At 37.8% G+C, this 18,072-nt stretch overlaps 1 protein-coding gene, 1 long non-coding RNA gene and 1 pseudogene across 20 annotated transcripts in view; all 3 read right to left on the minus strand.

Annotated features, from left to right (window-relative positions):
* The window catches only part of LOC126621361 (disease resistance protein RPV1-like), a 193,196-nt gene that overhangs the window by 160,321 nt on the left and 14,803 nt on the right, over positions 1-18,072 (minus strand). The gene's annotated exons all lie outside the window — the stretch shown is intronic.
* Positions 1-18,072, minus strand: part of LOC126621359 (disease resistance protein RPV1-like) — a 249,955-nt pseudogene that overhangs the window by 131,156 nt on the left and 100,727 nt on the right.
* LOC126621439 (uncharacterized) lies at positions 511-2,549 on the minus strand. Of its 2 annotated transcripts, none has more exons than XR_007622962.1 (3): positions 2,355-2,549; positions 2,132-2,192; positions 511-804 (listed from the first exon to the last, which is right to left on the minus strand). It is a non-coding gene; the product is annotated as an uncharacterized LOC126621439 (long non-coding RNA). The 2 variants fall into 2 exon arrangements; XR_007622963.1 differs by lacking the exon at positions 511-804 and adding an exon at positions 1,436-1,725 and having other exon boundaries at positions 1,840-2,192.

An 18,072-nucleotide genomic window follows, 5' to 3' on the forward strand; every position in this document is an offset into this window, starting at 1 on the left:
AAATCAACTTTGCAGTAAACTCTAGATCCCAAAACAAAAAAATTATTCCTTCTCTATTTCCTTAGCTAGCCACCACTCTCAAAATTCCTCAATCCCTTAAATCTCACAAAGAGACACATGCATGTCCATTTCAGCTCTTAAAACCAAAAGAAATTTTAGGGTTTCTTAGTTTCTTACCCAAATCCACCAATTTGAATCAAATCTCTGCAACACAGATGTGAAACAGGTACACAAAACACCAACATTACAATGGTTTTTTTTTTTTTATTCAAAGCATTGCATAACTGAGAAAGTTATATTTCTAAGAAAGATTAAAACCTTTTTACAAAACACACTTACTGAAAAACCTCACATTTATAAAGACTTGAAGTTTTTGCTCTAATTTTGTTTCCTTTATCTGTTTAAAGTTAATTTCCTCTCTTTGTTTTACAACTCTACTTACACATATTTACAACAATATTTACTACTCTTTTGCAAGAATCACATACTCGACAAAAATTCGAACCCATAAATCGGAAATTAGCAATGTTATTTCTTACCCCACAAAGACATTCCAAGTCTTAATGGTTACATTCATTAGTGAAGACTGTGAAGTACTCAAGAACTTAGGCACATAGACTACAACTTGGAAAAGTTATGCAACTCTTAAGCAGCTTGAATCATTAAATTTGAGTTGGAAAAAGCTCTCTGTTACCTGCTCTGCTAGCTGGGAAGTGTCCCCAAATTGGACACTATCATCCGCATCAACACTTTTCACACACTCCCGCTTCCAAAACACACTGTTTGCACTATACTTGACAAATTCTGAAACACCGAGCACCGGTCAACGTTATACCGTTAAGGACCCAGAAGAGTTTCCCTCTAACCAAGAGGCCCATCATAGCGCGACACGTGTCGACATCAGAAGCCAATCATAGTGTGACACGTGTCAACATCAGAAGCCAATCACAACACGACACATGTCAATATCAGAACAAAACTAAAAGCTCTCTTCTATAAAAGGAGATCATTCTCCCACAATATTTCATAATGTCATTTGTACTAAATCATTCACTAGTACTCACTAAAGGAGAGCTTGAACCTATGTACTCGTGTAAACCCTTCACAATTAATGATAACTCATCTACTCCGTGGACGTAGCCAATCTGGGTGAACTACGTACATCTTGTGTTTGCCTCCCTATCTCTATCCATTTACATACTTATCCACACTAGTGATCGGCGCAATCTAGCGAAGGTCACAAACTTGACACTTTTTGTTGTACCAAAGTCCTCACTGATTTTGTGCATCAACACACACTATAAAACTTACATGATGATAGGTTAAAATTATGCAACCTTAACGACACTTAAGAATAAGAGAAAGTACAGAGATCAAATAGATGCTTTATCTCTCTCTCTCTCTCTCTCTCTCTCTCTCTCTCTCTCTCTCTCTCTCTCTCTCTCTCTCTCATCATGTTCAAATTATTTTGCTACTGAAATCAGAAGTACTAAGTTCTTCAAACAGAACAAAGAAAAAAAGAAGACCAAGTCAAAATGTGGAAAATCTGAAGCAACGAGAGTGTAATATGAGAAAATTAAAATTCATGACCCGTTTTAAAAATCACTCCGAACCTCAAAAATGTAAAAGGTAATTAACACTATAAAATAATCCGGAACATACTAAAAAGTCAGTAGTTACTGTGAAAATCAACCCCTCGGGCTCATTTGATTAGTGTGATGAAGACTGAGCAAACTAACAGTTGTTGCACCATATATTTGGCATACTAAAAAGTCAGTAGTTACTGTGAAAATCAACCCCTCGGGCTCATTTGATTATTGTGATGAAGACTGAGCAAACTAACAGTTGTTGCACCATATATTTGGTTTACTTCAACTTGGATCGTTTTCTTGTGCAAGATTCTTTGCTTAATTTAAATATATAATCAAACATCCCTCCCTACTTAAAAGCTTGTGGTGCCAACTATTTCATTTGACTGAAAATTTTATGTTCGAATACTCACGGCTTGCTTGCTTGATAGCCATTTTTTCTATCTCTATGTTTTTCAAAATCACTCATAATCATTTTGGTCCCAATTCTAAAACAGAAAAATGGCAAGAAAAGGGCTTTTTGCAAAAGCATAAGTACATACCAATTCGGCAATGAATCCTCGTGATTCCTCCTGGGACCCTGATGAGATTATTGCTGGTGATCTGAAGATAGAAAGCTTGAATTAGGGTGGCTTGTTTTCTGAGTGCAGCACAGAGAGACAAAAGGGTGAAACAACACAACACAAAACATATTATTGTATGCAACGGAGTACCTACTGCTAAATAAGAGCTACGCTTTAGAAGTAAAAAGTTGAAATTGTTTACCTTGAGCACAGAGGGCTTCCGAGGCTGCAAAAAAAAAGCCCATAAAACGAAAAATCAGGGTCTCCTGAAACTGAAAGCAAAACAAAAATAAACACACATGTATGATCCAAGGCTACAAACAAAACCCCTAAAATCACAAAAAGTAAATTTGAATGGAAAACCCATTAATTGTTCATATTTCTCAGCCCGGGACGTGTGTGTATCAATGTTTTAAAGAACTCGCCTTGGGGTGCGCCTAGGGCACCCTTGAGGCTGGGCGATGAGGCAAACGCCTCTGTTTTGCTGGAGTAGGCGAAATGATTCGCCCGAGGCGCCGTCCAGGCGCCTTTCTGCCCTTTAAAAATAAAAAAAAACCACTCAAACCCAAAATGACGCCGTTTGGGTAAGGGTTTTTAGACTTAGGTACATAATAAAGATAACAGATTCCACCCTATACCTTCGAAGGCTTCGATCCCTTTCTTCACCTTCTTCTCCCGCGCACCAAAGGCCCAGAACACAGCCGCTGTCACCCCAGGCGCTATCCTCTCCCAGTCGCTATGCCACTGTCGCCACACCGTGATCACCCCGCCGCCATCGCCACAGCACCGTCAGGAAGCCCAGAAATCCCCAATTTAAGATTAGGGTTTTATTGTTTAGGCAGCCGCAAAACAGAATCGTATAACTTGTAGTTGTAGGGCTGGGTTTTATTGTTTAGGGCCTTTATAACTTGTAGAACTTGTGAGTTGTGATAAAGTTTTATGTGTTTAGGCAGAAATGAATCGATGCTTCAAGTGGAATTATTTTGTTTTTTTCTTTATTTATTTGCAAACCTTTGTGTGGAATTACTTTGTTTTTTTTCTTACTTTGTTTTTTTCTTTAATAGCATGCAGTTAGGAAATATTTTGCTTAATGTGTTGTACTTTGTTTTTTTAATAGCATGCATTTAGGAAAGATTTGGATGAATGATTGTTTTCTTTGTTTGTATTACCTTTTGAATGATGAATTTGGGTGATATTACCTTTGAATGATGAATTTAGATGATATTATCTTTTGAATGACTATGGATTTGAATGAAAAATTGAGAATGGATGTTTATTTTACATAGTATTATTTTTTATACAATTATATGTATAATACATAAAACATATATATATATATATATATATATATATATATATATATATATATATATATATATAATTTAATCCGGTAAGGCTTCACCTCACGCCTCACGCCTAGGCCGAGCTTCACCTCGGACGCCTCGCCCACGCCTCACGCTTTTAATACATTGGTGTATACATATATATAAACTATGTGTTTTTGACGTACATAGTTATCCCCATTTGGTTATCCTGATTTCATAGTGTCCATTATTGTTAAGACTTGGAAGCCCACTTCCTACTATTAACTACATAGCAAAAGATGAAGAACTGATACAGAGGAAGAGAAAGAATTGGTAGAGATAAACAAAAGAGATTGTATTGATTGATTAGAGAAAATATATACAAATAAACTTAAGGAAATGATAGCTATACAATCCCTTATATAGCCATATAACCCAATTACAATAATACCCTTCTAACTATATTTCTGTTATATCAGTTATTACTCCCCCCTCAAACTAAACTTGGAGTATCCAAGTGAAGTTTGAACTAGCCAGGTCTAGTTAAAATTACAACCGCTTTCCAACTTTCTGTCCTGCAAGTCAATTTTTGGACCCATGGGTCTTTTGTTCAATAGGCTTGATGGTGTGAGATTCTTGTTTCCATTCCTTCTTGTTGCAATAATCATCACTTGCCTCGTTATACGGCACAATATGATCATCATTCTCACCTGCCGCACCCCATATTATGTTTGCAAGCTCCTCGTTGTTCCAATCAAACATGTCTAAAGAAGCCACAGTTAATCGCAAAACCAAAACCGAATTCAAACCATTTCGAATAAAGTTGACGATCCAACATTGTAGCACTTTTAACTACACCAACTTTGGATTAACCTGACAACAAGCTTGCTGGAACAAATGCAACAAGTAATTCTCTGCATTTTACTACTGCTGAAGCTAAACCGTAGTCCCAACAGATTTTCGACTGTGAACAGAGAAGCCATAGTAACACAGTCACTGTATATGCAAATTACCCCTCCTAAATCTTTACAGAGACTGACACCAAATCAACCAAGGAGAATGACACTCCAAGAAACCAAATCAACCAAGGAGAATGACACTCCAAGATAGCTTCCTAAATCTTCCCAGATACCAAAATTAACCAAGGAGAATGACGCTCCAAGAAATCAACATTATAGGCTGTTATAAGCTTCTGAACAATTCAAATACAATAAAGAAACAGTAGAATTTCAGTGAGGCAGAGAGACAGAATTGGACACTATAAAAATTGAACAGTTCATGGTTTGAAAATCCAGCAAACCAAATGAAGTTCATGACAAACACTGATCTTGAAGCAATGAAGAATCTTGAACCCAAATATCAGAAACAACTTGAAGAACCCAGAAAAGACGCACTAGAAAGATGATTTCATGCTTTTCAATCTCAACATCTCAACTTAAATGGCTTCTTGCCCATAACAACAAACTAATTGATTTACGCAATACTAAAAGAATCAAAGCAAGTAACTGAGAAACTTAACCTCCACATAAAACTTTTGAGCTGGACATTTCTTCAAACACCTTGACTGCAGCGAATAAAAAGCATAGGATTTTGGAGAAACAGCCTGAAGAAAACCCCAATTCTGACAAAACACCAAATCTGAATGAGATGAAGATATTCCACTGGATCCAAGAAGTTGCTTGAAACTCCCACACAACCATTATGAGAGAAAATCAAAGAAACTTCAGCAGCCATCACAAGTGTCAAGCAATTCAAAAATCTCGACCTCCGATTCTCAAAGCTTGATTCCACAATCACCATTTTTTTCACTTCCATAAACACCAAACCTTGATTTTCTTCTCTAAACCCACCAAGCCAGTTGTTTCCGGCGAATCTTCTCTCTTTTCCGGTCATAGTTTGATGGATTTTTTCAGCAAGAACGCCAGAGTGGTGACTCCTGCGAAAGACCAACACATGTCTCGATCCAAGAAGCACAAGAAATCAAGATGCACCGAGAATATGAACCCCAATTTTTCGCCTGGCCCGAAACACATTGCTTCCCCTGTGATGATATCGGCGGGGAAGTCCCAGAAATCAGCGTCCAAGAACCTGAACCTGGTTGTTCGTTCCCCCAGAGGAAGTTCATCGTTGCGATCCCAACAACCGCAGAAAAATCAACCCAAGCTCGGGGAAGCACAAAAAATTTAATGGAAATTTGAAGAGAAACTAAACTAGGAAAAAAAAATAAAAAATGTAAACTATTAAGAAGTGAAACCAGCAGAATTCATTGCGTGAGCCTGGTGGCTCTAATACCATATTAACTACATAGCAAAAGATAAAGAACTGTTACAGAGGAAGAGAAAGAATTGGTAGAGAGAAACAAAAGAGATTGTATTGATTGATTAGAGAAAATGTATACAAATAAACTTAAGGAAATGATAGTTATACAATCCCTTATATAGCCATATAACTCAATTACAATAATATCATTCTAACTATATTTCTGGTGTATCAATTATTACCTACAACCAATTTCAAAACATGCATAGAAATTTTGCAAAGTTTGATTTCTGAAAAATAATTTGTAACTAAGCTAGTAGAACTTTGGAAATTTATCTTGCAACCTAACAACCATAATGCAGAGAAATTTGTGGTGACTTGGAACAAATTAAGTAGTGGAATAATAATCATGTACATTAATTTTTTCAATTCATGCTTCAGTGCAGTTGGCTCTGTATGCATGGGTTTCTATTTGTGTGGTGCTTCACCAAATTTGGTTGATCAAATTAAGGTGCCACTATTATTAGTAGGAGAAGATGCTCAGAGCATCAAGTTATAAGTCCTAGAATTATCGATATAATACACAAAAAGATAACCCTGCAGGCCAACTTGGTTTTTAGTTGTTTCTGTTGCAAAACTTATTAAGCTACCTTAATTAGCATGGAAGCGATAGAGTTGAAGACAAAATACGTAAATAAAATCCATTTTTGAAATTAAAGTTGAAATAAAAGAAACCAATTTGCCATTGAATATGATAACATGTAAATAAGAAATTGAAAACAAACCTGTAACTTTGTTTCTCCAGAGGCAATGAGGAAAAGAAACGGCAGAAACAAAACAACACAGAAAGAAAACACAATCTAAAACCCCTAACTTATAATTAGGGATGGGCAACGGTTAAGGCGGGCGGGTAACCGCGATTATTTACCCATAACCGTTTATATTCATACCGCATGACCGTTTACCCGTTGGCATGAAATTAATATTAACTTGTGAAATTAATTTATGAAAACACTTATTTCGTCGTAGTAATTGGCTCCGCTTTCATGTCTACTTTCGGCCACAAGCACTGCTTGATGCCATTTATTCAAACTTGGTTGAAGATTTTTTTTTTCATCTTGAAGAACAACTCTCGTGGTTTCGAGGATTCGGTGGAGTGGTGCCTTCGTAGAACTCGTAGTATTTTTTGGACGTATGAGTCCAAACACCTTCACTTGTTTGAGAACTCCCCTTGACACAATCTTCAGAGACCCATCTATAAGCCTTGCAAAGAGCTTCATCTTCTTTTCGGGTCCAAGCCTTTCCTTTCATTGCAAATGTGGCCATTTGAAAATTATTGAAAGAGGTAAGAGTGGTTAAAATTATTGGAAGAGGAAAAATTATTTGAAGGAAAGATTATTTGAAGGAAAATTATGGTGAAAATGTGAAGAATTAAGGTAAGAATGGTGAAAATTTGAGGTAAGATTATTTGAGGTAAGAATATGAGAAATGGTGTAGGAATGGTTTACATATTTATAGGAAAAAAATTGTCCAAAAAAAAAAAAATCAAATCCAACAGCTACTGACGTCAACTAACCGTTGGAGTTTGAATTTTGGGCCGGCCCGAGGCTGGTTGGCTGGGGAGGGCCAGCCGATTGGCCGGATTCATCCCTTTTGGTCCTGTGGGGCCCATGAGTCATTTGATCTAGCCTTCAGTTGGAGAACCCTAGCCACATGCTTTCACATGTGGGCTAAATAAAAGGCCCATTTAATGGGCTGGTGAGATCAATTAAAGGCCTAATGGAATTTGGCCACAAATCCAACAGTTACGATATGACACTTATCTAGAAGTAACATGCACACATAATTTTGCTGCATAAGAATGGGAAAATTAGGGAAACATTAAAGTTCTAAGTACCCTTTTGTCAACTTCGGTTGCTTCTTTGAACTTGAGTTCACTGAGTTAACCTCATTTGTACTCAGTTGATTTACATGATGTTTCTCCAATTCTGGTACTCTGGGTTTCTGCTCAATGGCCTGCTGTTTTTCCTCAGCATGAGGAAGAGCAACTGGCTTTGGTGGCCAGCATTGGAGTAATTATTTGCAGGTTGAAAAATATTGGATAAATCAAACATAACACTGCTTGGTAGCACTGCTGGAAGAGAGCGTCCCTCCTTAAACCGATCCATCAAAGATAATGTGGCATGATGGGTAGTCATTCTATCAATCTAGACTGCACATTCAGACATGATTCAAGTGAATAATATTTATGGGTGTTTGTATGTCAATTGGCTAACAAGAAATTACTCCCATTTACAAATAAAAGTTCATATCTACAAAATATCTATGGCATATGTAAGTTTTTACATCAAAATACGAACACATCATGCAAAGAATGAACATCCAGCAGCAAAGCATCTTCCAGAAAAATGCTTGATCTAGTCCGTTATGTTCATGAATTCAAGCTAAATGCCATCAACTAAACATTGTCAATCACCCACCACCCAGAAGAGGAAAAATATACAACTTTAACTCCGGCTAACATAGAAGAGAAACAAACAAAAGAAAAGAGCTTCAGTAACCACATGGCACCTGTGCCTGTAAAACACAAGCCAAAATATGAATACAAAGACAATAGTACTGCCACTTGGTAGTCCCCTTTCAGAAATAGGTCGCGGGCTTGATCACCAGTGATTTTCCCACCTCTGTCTGTGTCAACTTTCACAAAAATATTGGTGTACCTCTGAACATCAGTTTGAGTCATCCTAGGCCATGAAATATAAAACATATGCCGTGTAAAACTAATTATCGTAAAAATCGTTGATTTCGTTTTGGAAACTTGGGTGTTGTCACAGCCCGTCCCGAATTATTTTTATCAATGGTGAAATGTCTAAATTGCCCTTGAACGTTTTGTGGTGTTGTGAGGTCTAAGCTTAGGATTTTGATCCATTTCTTTTATACCTAAGTGTTTGGAACTTAAGTTATTTTCTTGTTTTTGGTTGGGGACCAATCCGGACCACACATACACCCAAACGTTGACTCTCTCTCCTTCTTTCTCGGCTTCCATCCATTTTCCGTACAACAGTACGGACCACTTCGAACCTAGCTCACTAATCACGGATCGAGGCTTTGAAGGTTCGTTTTGTGTTCTTTGCAAGCTTAGGAGTTGAATGGTGGTGGTGGTTAGACGTGAAGACCTCATTTTCCCAAGAACCAGAGAACCTAGTTTTGGAGCATTGTTCATGCAGTCGTGATCGTGGAATTTTTAGCGAGTTTTAAGGTCATAGGAAGCCTTAAAACATCTTCACGAAGCTCAGGGAAGAAAGTTGGAGTGTTTTGGACGTCAGAAAGCTTAGTTTGACAAGTTTCAATTTTGGCCGGATTATCGAGGTTTCTCCGGTGAGATTCTGTGAATTTCAAGGCTTGAAAGTGGTAAGAATGTGTTCTACTCACTCTAAGCTTCATTTTGAGACAAATTTCATGAGTTTTGGTGCAAAAATGAGTGAGAAATGAAGTTTTAAAGTTTTTTCCAGAAACCGGCGATCGCAGCGGCGCCGGCGACGGTCTCCGGCGAACCAAGGAAGATGAAGGAGAATATTTCGTCAAGTCTGACGGAATATTCTAACGGCGTCAGGTAACGCTGTTAATTTCTGTTAGGGTTTAACGGAATATTCCTAAGGGCAGTTAAGTTTCAGTTAGGGTTTGGCCTCGCGTGGGGGCGCATCTGGCCGTGCCTTGGCCGGCGCGTGGGTGGTCGGAAAATTTTTCTAAAATTATGGGGATGTTCCTGAGGTTGAGTAGGTTTTGGTGGTATATTCAAATACCCCATTTGAACATTGTATGAGAAGTTATTAGTTAGTTTTGGTTATGTGCTTTAATTAACATTTATTTAGTTATTTCGCATATAGGTGAGACCTATCTAGAGGACGAGCGCCATCAATCGAGGCTTGAGGGCTACGACCCTTCGACATACCAGTGAATGGGTTTTTGGTTTTCCGTATATACCTATATACTTGAAATTTTTCCCAGAAAATGAAATCGAATGATTATACGTTTTAAAATGCCATGCAAAGTATCTACCTATTTTATTTATGCATTAGTAGTTGCATATATTTATGATTGGTGCTGCAGACGCACAGGTAAGTGTCAGGTAAGTTCATAAATTAAAGATATGAGATTGCTTTAGTTATGCGAGATATGATGTGATGCATTGAGAGCTCATAAACCAGCACCCCGGTGTTAGTGCTCCCGCCCAGAGTTAGGGCACAGTCCTTCACGTGATGTTTACCTCCCGCACCATATGCTGACTTGGATCCAAGTTAGGTGCATATGCTTGTTGTACATACCACCTTAGGTGGTTCCGACTCGTAGGTGACCCGCGATCATTTACATAGCTTTCACGTGATCGTAACACTAGAGCATATTTATTTTACACCTAGTCTTGTCGTACAAACCACTTTAGGTGGTTCAAACTCGTGTGCAGGATTTGATATGATTGAGATTGGTTATGAGCTATAGACTCAGCCGTGCAGGTCAAGTTGGGTGGATTCAGCTGATATGATATCTGGCATTGATATATTTTAACTGGATTACTTATGGCATTTCATTGAGATACTTTGGCATGGTATATTTCTATGGATTTTCATCTTGAGCATGATTCTGATATAGCTTATATTATATTTTTCTGGGAAATTATACAGGTTTTACGACGATGGGTTAGAACTTTTGAGAAATGAAATGATTTTGAAAAGCTTTGTTTTTGCCCACTCACACTTTCTGTTTTGCGCCCCTCCAGGTTTTAAGTAGAAGTGCTTTGGTGGCTCACAGGGATTTCGACGGTGGTTCTGACAGAACATCACAAATGTAGGATCACCTTGGGTGTTGTATAATTAGTACTTGTCCAGTCGGACTGCAGTTAGGTTATTTATGCTCTGATTGTGTATTTCACTCTTAATCTCGCACTTGCACCTCATCTTATCTACTACTCTAGTTGATTTGGTTTTTTGTATATTCACATTTCCTTATATCTTTATTGCTTCCGCACTATGCACATGGCTACGTCACCCTCATGTGACGGCCATCTTGCCTCGATTTAGGTTGGGGTGTGTCAGGTGCAAAGGGATAAAATTACTTTTTTATTCTCAAACAATTCGTATGTGCATGCATGTGACCGAGTTGGATGGAAATTGGAGGGAAAATTGGCAAATCTAATGTCAGTGGGTAAATTGACTAATTTTACAAGTTTAGGGGGTAATCAACTAAAATTAAAGTTTAGGCGGGAAGTTGATAAATCCTTACAAGTTAAGGAGAGAAATCGACAAATACCCCAAGTTTGAAATAGTGGAGAAGGCTAAAAAACGTGCTCGACATGTACATCATTATTTATTGATTTATCATTTAATATTGTCTACTATGGTTATGATTATTTAAACATACGTAGCTTAATGTTCATTGTTTATAGGTGTGAGAAGCATAATGATTTGTCAAAAAAACTTTTTGTTAATAATAGCTTAGATGTGTAAAGAACACATGAAGACACACATATTTTTATTGATTTTACCTTACAAAAATACTAATCAAGTATTCCTCAAAAAAAAAAAAATACTAATCAAGTTTGTAATTTTCTTTCCTTTTGTTGACATGTTTTCATTTTCTTGTAGGTTGGAGTGCATGGGTTGATTCAATCCTTTTGGTAACATTGACATCTCCTTTTGAACACAAGATTAAGGCCAAACATAGTGCAAGCAGGATGTAAAAGCTTATAATGATATCTGAAATATTTTTTGGGGTATGAGGCTGCTATTATGGGGATTGGGTTGCTGAGTAGTATTTTGTACAATTCATGTAATTTATGCATATATGTTATATCATTAGGTAATCATTTTATTTTTACTTATTGTTGACACTTCATATTTTTTTATATTTTATAATAGGTGTTTTATACTTGTTCTGGGATCTTTCTAGCAGTAGAACTTAACAGTTGCATAAGGGTATATATGGTGGAGTGTTTTTAAATAAAAGTGTAAAACAAAATAATAAAATTATTCTAAAATTCCAAAGGTAAAAATGTAGAAAAGACATATATGGAATATCAAATGTTAGAAAATTAATAAAATGTTAAAAAGTAAAAAGAATGTTGGATAAGTAATTAAAGATGGGTAAATATCACAATCCAAAAAATTTTGCTCAGTCACTATTAAACATGCTCGCTCCTACCATTTGCCATAGGCCCACAGTTATCTTGGCTTCCCTTGGAAACTCTTTTCCATGAAAAATCCATTCCATCACACATGCCACAGGATTCATGCTCAACTTCAATCTCTGTGTTAAAAACTTACTAATAAAATGCACGTGAACAATTGTCCTTAACATTTGCAAATAAGAAGGTGTGACTATTCATACCAAAAATAGTTAAAGAGCACATAAATTACTTAATAAAATTCAAGAAATTCATCATAGTGATTGAGACATTTGCTAAAATTGAGAATAGAAGAAGCTCCCACAACAGAGTTGCACGCTTCAATGCAGAGTAGCCAGCGACATACGCCAAATCAACTTATACAATTACAAAATAATGGAAGCTAGACAAGGTTGTAGCTCTAGTTAAGAATGCATTACATTATGTGTCAATGTTTACTTATTACATTAGTTATTCCGGTTCTTTGGTTTTTGATCCGAAACTTAGTACTACTTCCTTGTAATTGTAAGAATTCAACTCTTGTTTAAACATTTATGGATAAGTATCCAAATTTGGCCTCTTGTACATGTTTTTTTTTTTTCACTGTTTTTGAACTATTAAAAGTTAAATAGGAAGGCATGGAATTGTCACTAGACTGTTGTATCCCAAAACTGATTTTTTTGGTCGGAACCCTAAAACCGTGCTTATTTCAGGAATCATAAGTTCAACCGATAGTCCTCTGGCCCTGATTTGGTGCTCCAAAATCCAATTTTCCTCTTTTATTTGGGAAGAAGATGAGATTAGAAATTTAGGATGTCGTATGATGTTCATAAAGGAAACATTTGTTATTAGATTCAAACAAGCGTTATCTTGAATGATTGGGCATAAGTGTTAGACGCTTCCGAAAAGGTTGGACGTCCGAAATTAGGATAAAAAACTTCTCTAAGTGCACTTTTTGTTTCCCCACTTTGTACAAGTTGACAAATCGAAAACATAAACTTGATTTCTAATATTAAAAGGAAAAATCACAACAAATACAGTACCATTTCAGTCACAAAAAAAATTAAAAGGAAAAATCGATTAACGACGGTCGTTTTGCTACCTCAAACTATTGGCATGTACAGTGTCTTAGTCGTCTTTTGAATCACTGATTTTCCTCCGAATCGGAGAAGAAAGGCAACCAAATCCCCGCTGTACGTCGTCGTTTTCTAAAGGCATCAAAATCTTGGTCCTCCGAATTAGTGGTTTTTTTAATTCTTCCCGGCGCTCCTCAAGCGTACGGCAGCCTGAGCGTGCGGCGCAATGAGGCCGTCGCTTTCTTCCAGGGCTCCGGTCTTCCCAAACAGGTCCTTGCACGGGTACTCTCTCTCTATATGTATATGCTTGTGTATATATGTATAATTGGATGTATATTGTAGTGTGTATGATTATATTTGTGTAATATTAGTGGTTGATCGGGAGTTGATGTTGGTGGAAATTTGTTCCGAATCAGATTGATTTTGAATTTTTAGTCTAATTGTAGTTGAAGTAGTAATGTGAGTTCGGGATGTCTTAATTCTCTGATCAAAGCTGAAATTTTTATTTCGTGTTAGTATAAATGCGGAATTGATGTTCAAATGGAAGAAAATAAGTAGATGAAGGATTCATACTACAATTAGTGAGGTTGGGAAAGTTATGTTATCAGGTCATTAATTTACTTTCTGGTGTATCCGTTTGAAATGTGGTATATGACCCAAGGATTGACCAAGGATGGTTTTTACTGTACAATTATGTAGCAGTGAAAACCTGCAGCAGAAGATGACTATGGAATGGTTAGGATTGTCGCAAACACGAGAAATGTTCTTGGGTCATGATCATATTGACATATAGGTTCTTGAAGTTGTATACTTGTTTTGCTGAAGGAATTTCCGTATAAAATGTTAACCGGGGGCATATGTTATGTTACATATTGATTATATGAATCCACTTTCTCAGTATCTTTTTGTAACAGAAGTTTGGATCTTTTCTGGTTTATATTGGTTGCTTATATTTGTTGGCAGACATGGGCACATGCAGACCAGAGGCAGACTGGTTTCCTTGGTCGGGCAGCGTTTTACAATGCCCTTAGACTTGTCACTGTGTCACATTATCTTTGATGGAGCAGTTTAGGGAGGGACGCCCTCTTCCAGCAATGCTACCAAGCAATGTTATGTTTAATTTATCTAATATTTGTCAACCTGCAAATAATTACTCCAATGCTGGCAATGTAGCCTGGAGACCTCAGACCTGCTTCTGGTATTCATCCATAAAACAAATCACTTTTATTTTTTGAAACCATGTCTTTCTTCGATGGAGAATAGTTTCTTATTTTTCACTTTAAAAGGCTTTCAACAACAGCAACGGATGCCTGGTCCGGATGCTTGGCACATGGCAAACCCAGCTGGAGGAAGACCACCGAAGCCAGTTGCTCCTTCTCATGCTGGGGAAAAGCAGCAGGCCAATCTGCAGAAACCCGGAGCACCAGAATTGGAGAAACATCTTGTAAATCAACCGAGTACAGAGGAGGTTAACTAACTGAACTCAAAGTCCAAAGAAACAATCGAAGCTGATAAAAAGGTACTTAGAACATAGATGTTTCCCCAATTTTTTCATCTTGAGCAGCACAGTTATGTGCACATGTTACTTCCTGATGGTTGTCAAATCATAACAAATATGCCAAAGACTTGGAGAAAGAAATTTTGGATGCTAGACAGAAAATTGAATATTTTTGGGTCAAAATGCAAATCAGCCATCAAACTTGTAATGTATCTGTTGACAAAAAATTGTACATAATATGTAAACAAATAATTCACTCGACACAATTTCACCCTCGTTCATTTTTTCCGAAGAGGGTTTTATTAATTCGAGTTCGACCCATTCTAGGCTATGCGCCTATTAATTAGAACCTTTCTTTTGGGAAAGAAATACCCTTTGATTCCAATTTGAATAAAATGTAACTTGAGGATTTTGGTGTTTGTTTGATTTTGTGACTGCACCTAGGCCGAACCCTAGATTGCCTACGTACCCTCTTGAGGGATCAAGTCACTCGTTCATGGTGTTTGGGTTTTGATGCCTTGTGCAGTTTCAGCTCGTTCGGGCGAGGAGCATAATGCCTTATGCAGTTTCAGCTCATGCGGGCGAGGAGCATTTGAAAATTTGATATGGCTTCATGCCATTTGAGACTTTTCTTCGGCTTTGTGCCATTTGAGACTTTGATACGGCTTCGTGCCCTTTGAAACTTTTCTTCGGCTTCGTGCCATTTTGGTATTTGATAGCAGGAGTGAATTTAGTTTATATAAACCAGGGATTCATTTCGGTTTCACGGTTGCGTCTAAAACTTGATATTAGACTGCCTACGTATCCTTAATGGAATCAAACCGAACCCTAGATTGCCTACGTACCCTCTTGAGGGATCAAGTCACTCATAGTTCATGGTGTTTGGGTTTTGATGCCTTGTGCAGTTTCAGCTCGTGCGGACGAGGACTTTAAGCCATTGGAGCGTTTTGATGCCTTGTGCAGTTTCAACTCATGCAGGCGAGGAGCATAATGCCTTATGCAGTTTCAGCTCATGCGGGCGAGGAGCCTTTGAAAATTTGATATGGCTTCATGCCATTTGAGACTTTTCTTCGGCTTTGTGCCATTTGAGACTTTGATACGGCTTCGTGCCCTTTGAAACTTTTCTTCGGCTTCGTGCCATTTTGGTATTTGATAGTAGGAGTGAATTTAGTTTATATAAACCAGGGATTCGTTTCGGTTTCACGGTTGCGTCTAAAACTTGATATTAGACTGCCTACGTATCCTTAACGGAATCAAACCGACGTAGTTCGTTATGTATTAGTTGGAGTTTAATGCCTTATGTAGTTTTAGCTCATGCGGGCAAGGAGCAACTGATGCCTTGTGCAGTTTTAGCTCATGCAGGCGAGGACTTTAAGCTTTTGGAGCTATATGTAACTTCGTGATTTTTGAGACTTGTTGTAGCTTTGTGTCATTTGATACTTGATACAGCTTCATGCCATTTGAGACTTTTCTTCGGCTTTGTGCCATTGGCCACTTTTCTTCGGCTTTATTGCATGAGCAACATGTATTAATTGAAAGTCTAATAATTCGTGTTTGAAGATCTCTCTTACTCTTTGTAGAATTACTTGATCAAAATAGCAGGAATGAATTTAGTTTATATAAACCAGGGATTCGTTTCAGCTTCACGGTTGCGTCTAAAAACTTTGATATCAGACTGCCTACGTATCCTTAACGGAATCAAACCGGCGTAGTTCATTAAAAATTTGTTACTTTGTTTGGATTTGGTGTGGCTTCATGCCATTTGAATTTTGATGTGGCTTCGAAGCTTTTCAAGTTCCAATAGGACTTGTCTTCCAATTTCAATAATTTAACTTCCCATTTCAATAACCACACTTCTTCCCCACGTGAGATGCATACTTTTCTTTTGAACCTACTTTGAATTTTCAAACCTTCACAAAACAAGCTTTACTTTTTTCATGCTTTTAAGTTTTCACAACTTCCCACGTGGGTTCGTGATTTTCATGAAGCTTTATCCACCCCTTCTTTTTATTTTTTCTTCTCTTTGCCGCAACTTTCCTTTGGTGGGGTTCAAATCCTATATCAATTGTTCTTTGGCAAATTTTTGTTCTGTAGCAAACTTGTCCCTTTTTCTAGAGAACCACCTGCATGGATTCCCAACTTGTTTTGCTCTTCATCACGTGAAAGGATTAGGGAGCTTTGATTTCCCCCCAGCACACTTGCCCATATTTTTGTCTTGTTTCTTTGTAGAGCCAATAGCCTCATTATTGTAAGTGTACCTTTGTTAGGACTTTTCTAATAGTAGGAAAACATCTTTTTTCTTTTGACTTTTCCACCTAGAAGCTTGCTGCAACACTTTACATGATGAATAAAACTATCTTCTTTTTCCTGGAACATTTTTCGAAGGATGAAGCGGCAGCAACATTTCCTTCTTTTGTAATGCCTTGCCCAATAAATCTTGAGAAAGGTTAGGATCCCATGGCCTTCCCCTTTTGTCTTTCACGAGAATGTCTTCTCTAAGGAAGTCGATAGCAAGCCTTATTCTCCCCTTTTTTGTGAATTAAACTTTCCAAGTTCGAATGGAACTTTGCTACCCTTTCCTCTCATCGTCAGCAACCTTTTTTTCTTTTTTTCTTCTTCACTCGACGGCTGCGACGGGTTTCTTTGTTGTTTTTTTTTTTTTTTGATGGAAGCATCCTTCTCTTTTTTTGGTGTGACTTCTTTTCCAAAATAGGATCTTGTGGCTTTTCCAAATAGGATCCTGTGGCTGCCTTCGAGGCTCTGCAACTCTAGGGGCTTGATCACAATGGTGCTGCTACCATCGTCAGCCTTGATGCCATATTTTCCTTGGCACGTTTAAGCAGCTTAGAAAAGTTGTAGTGCTTTAGAGGTGTTGGTGTGGCGGTTGCAGATCACTTAAATTTAATTGGAACTTCACGGGGTGGTTTAGACCACCCCGAAGAAATTCATGGGATTAACTACAACGTCACGGACTACTACTCAGCATAAACGAACTTGATGGGTAGAGAGGTCACGACATGGCTGCAACATCCTTTTGGGCTTTCATTTGACGTCCGTGACGGTGCTACAAGTGTCTTCACTGATGGAGAAAGGAAGGTGACAGAGGCCTACGGCTTTATTCTCTAGTTTGAAATCGCCGTGATGGAGAGCGAAGCCAATTGCTTCATTTTCTTTTCCTGTAGAACTGAGAGAAACCAAACAAAGAAATCTAGAAAGATAGATATGTACCTTTAAATGTTTTGGTCCTTTCCTTTGCCGTGTCTCCTTTTTTCCTTCTTTTTTCGCTTTGCTCTCCTCCTTCGTTCTTCTTCTCTGGCGAGATCTCTCAATTTCTCTCCTAATTTCTGCAAGGTCTTCTTCCTTTTTATTCTTCCTTTCTCCGCGACTGATGCCTATTTATAGGCATCATAGGAAGCCTCTGGAGCTTTTACGTGGGGGAGATAGAGGCCCTATTTTTCTCCACCCTCTCCCGCTAACTGTGTAACCTCCCATGTCTTACAGAAAACCTTCCACGTTTTGCAGAAGATGGGAGTTTTGCTCCACGTTCTCTCCCCTTTTGTAGGAAGAAACGTGTTTTCTTCTCTTTTTTATTTTATTTTATCTTTGGTTCCTGTTTCCTTGTGGAC

This window comes from Malus sylvestris, chromosome 5 (assembly GCF_916048215.2).
Source record: "Malus sylvestris chromosome 5, drMalSylv7.2, whole genome shotgun sequence".
NCBI lineage: Eukaryota > Viridiplantae > Streptophyta > Magnoliopsida > Rosales > Rosaceae > Malus > Malus sylvestris.